The sequence below is a fragment of the Myotis brandtii genome, unplaced genomic scaffold (genome assembly GCF_000412655.1).
Source record: "Myotis brandtii unplaced genomic scaffold, ASM41265v1 scaffold250, whole genome shotgun sequence".
Classification (NCBI taxonomy): Eukaryota; Metazoa; Chordata; class Mammalia; order Chiroptera; family Vespertilionidae; genus Myotis; species Myotis brandtii.
Window position 1 is genome coordinate 4293621 of NW_005359478.1, and position 3635 is coordinate 4297255.

Genomic DNA, 3635 nt, shown 5'->3' on the forward strand with positions numbered 1-3635 from the left:
CTTTCACAGGGGTCGCCTAAGACCATCGGAAAACACATATATAATTACATATTGTTTTTGTGATTAATCACTATGCTTTAATTATGTTCAATTTGTAACAATGAAATTGGGGGTCACCACAACATGAGGAACTGTATTAAAGGGTCGTGGCATTAGGAAGGTTGAGAACCACTGATGTAGAGGAATATTTATTTTTAGAAACTTGGACTAACCATACCTCTGTAGAAATCTTAAGACTTTTTACATTTATTGTGCTGATTCAAGTATCTTTACAGATACTAACTTCTTTTTTTTAACTAGTTTTTAAGTAGTTTTTTGGTTTTGTCTGTGATTCTTTCTGCTGTGGACATTTTTACCTAGTGGTCAATCTAGTAACTTTTGCCCTCCCTCCTTCTATGCTGGTCAAGCTCAAATGCCTTCCCAAGCTCAGCAGACATCATTTCATACACTCTGTTCCAACATACCCTGCTTAACTTTGTCTTTTGCTTTTGCTGTTGTTTAGTTGTACTTTTATTTGCTCTGTTTGGCTTTTATTTGCTTGTTCTTAGAGTTGTTCTTTCCTGAGGACAAGGACCTTGTCACTTGTTATTACATTGTTTGTTACAATCTAGGGGACGAGGCCTGGCAAATACTCATGGATATTTGATTTTAAAATTTTTGACTAAAATATCTTTATGTATTTTATCTTAATTGCTTTATTTGCAAGCAACATGAAAGTATGTTGGGAAAAAAAAAGATTTCAAGTTAGTGTGGTTTTGAGGTATTGGTTACCCAGGTCTTACCAGGTATATATACCGTTAGTACAATTCACGGTAGTGAGCTTTAGATCTGATGGTTCCTTGATTTTTCACTGCTCTGTCTCAAGTGGCTGGATTTGAATTTGTCTAAGAAAATACCTGACCTGACATTTTTATGTGACTAAGTTTCTGTGGCATTTTGTTGAACATCAGGGACAGTCACCACTGTGCCTACTCCCACCATTCCAGTTCATACGCTTTTTTATTGACAGTTATTCTAGTTCCTTTTTACAATGTAAAATGTTTTTAGGAAACTTGTCCATAAATAGTACCAAATTAAAATTTGAAATCATCACTCTGACTTAATTGGAATTAGAGAATTTCTTGTATCTGTACCTGTGTAAACACCTGGACTCATTGATTTTGTTCTTCAACCTGGTTAGTTACCTACACAGAAGTGATCAGACCCAAGAAAACTTACCACTTATCTAAACTTATATAAAACTGAATGAGAGTTGAATGTCAATTTATTTATTCAGGATGAACAAAACATAAAATACTTTTTTTCTAGCAGAAAGATCTACTTGTGAAGAGCAATTGTTTTTAAGGAAGTTTGTGAATTTAGAGAGAAATTGAGAGCATTAAAGATTGAAAGCTGGAATATCCTGGTGAAACCCTTATGGTTTTCACCGTTAAAGAGAGATGTATGGGTAAAGAAGTATAATTAGGAGGTAGAACATTCTCTGCAAATTTACCTTTTTCAGTATTAAGAGTTAACCTTTCAGATTATCTGGTACCGCTTCCCTGCCCTCCTCCTTACAATTTCCTTTAAATTGCACATTTTAACACCCACAGTTGAACAATACTGATTTTCAGAGACTAATTTAATTTTAATTTTTTATTTTTATTTTATTTTATTTTTTTTTATTTTAAATAAAATAAGTAGAAACACCCTAGTTGAGGCTGTGTAGTCTGGGGACGTTGCAACAGAGTCCTCACGCCACCGGAGAAGTCCTGACTCTCCTATGAATGGTCTGCTTCAGTCCCTCTGCCATATCAATCACCGCGGGAAGGAGCTCGTATGAAAAGGGGCCATAGCACCAGCACAGCAATGTACTTGAGTGCAGCAGCTCAAGCCTTGGTCAAGTAACATCCTGTGATGAGACATCCATGCAGCACATTCTCATGGCTCCCACGGGTTCAAAACATCATTTTTGTATTTTTTAATTCATTGATTTGTAGTCTTTAAATTAATTTACCTAGTTACCTGCTGTGGCTGTCATTCACAGCCAACTCTAAGACGCCCTCCCCCTGCAAAGTAGAAATTAAGTTAGGGTGCCATCGCGGCATCTGCACATGTTTATGAATTCTCATGTTTACTTTTGCAAATATGGGAACAACTCAAATGAGATCTTGGTGACCCACCAAGCAGATTTGAAGCAAAAAAATTTTTTAAAGAAAAAAGAAAGAACTCTTCAGGGTGACTTTGAAACCTATTTTGTGCTCTCCCCTTTTTTTCTCTCTCTTTCCCTTTGTCATCAATCATTCTTATAGTTCCCTATTCATTTCCTTCACTTGCTGAAAGACAACCTTTAGCTATAGATTTCTAATTTTCCCCAATGGCTCTGATTCCAAAGATTCTGTCACTTTGTCTCTCTAAATAAACCCAAAATTGCCAGGGCAGATATCTACAAAAATATCAAATTAAGGAAAGCCTCCTGAAGATGTGAAAATAACCTAGCAACATCTATTGGGGGCCTAGCATGTCCCAGTACTGTGCTAAATGCTTTTCATACATCAGTTGACTCATTCTTACAACAGGTTCTACTTCTAGCTTCATTATCTGGAGAAGGAACCTGAGACGAAAAACAATGTGTGTGCCTAAAGTCACAGGGCTGGTAATTAGCCAACACTGAACTCCAAGCCCGGCCCTCTGACCTGGCAGCTTCCCTGCTGTCCCTTGAAAAGCCACAGGGAGATCTACTGCTCCAGATGGCTGGCTGCATCCGGTCCAGGCTGAGTTACAGTGGTGGCCTGGGGAGGTGCTTTTTTTAATCCTCACCTGAGGATATGTTTTCGTAATGATTTTAGAGAGGAAGGGAGAAAGAAAGAGAGAGAAAGATCTATCAGTTGCTTCCCATCTGCACCCTGACCAGGGATCAAATCCCCAACCTGCATTATGTGCCCTGACCAGGAATCGAACCCACAACTGTTTGGGTGCATGGGTTGATGCTCCAACCAACTGAGCCATCCAGCAGGGTGGGAGAGGCTTTTTATTTATTATACATTTGGTAGGAGGTCATTTTGAAGAAGGATTCTCTGACCCAGGATATTAGCTCCTGGGGTGGGGAGGGAGGGATAATTTCTCTTCCTATCTTTTAAAGTTCTGCTGGCGGGGTAATAATCAAATTAACATGAGACAGATTAACAAAAGAAAATGTCTAAATTTATTACATATGTACATATGGGGTTCCATAAGAACATGAGACCACAGGACAGATCAGGCAGTTGAGGCTTCTAAGCCATCTTGAGCTAAGGAGAAGGGGTTGTGGATTGTGGTTTGGGACTTCAAAGGGCAGGAAGGCAATTCACATAGAGACAGAAAAGCAAATGTTTGCTGGGCCATCTTTAACAACAGGACACAGAGAGGACTTTGATCAAAGGACCCTTGCAACACCAGTTCATATTACACTTACCTGTGATGACATCTTTTCCCAGAACAAGTCCTCTATCTAGCTTCTTTTTAAGCAGTTAGGGGGAAAGTCAAAGGTTTTTACTGAGTCTTTCCTTTCTTAAAAATAACCCACTTAAAATAATCAGCATCCCAAAGAGGCATATTTTGGGGTAGCAAACTCTGCTCCCCCTCATTCCAAGAAAATATTTACTCAATTATTTTTT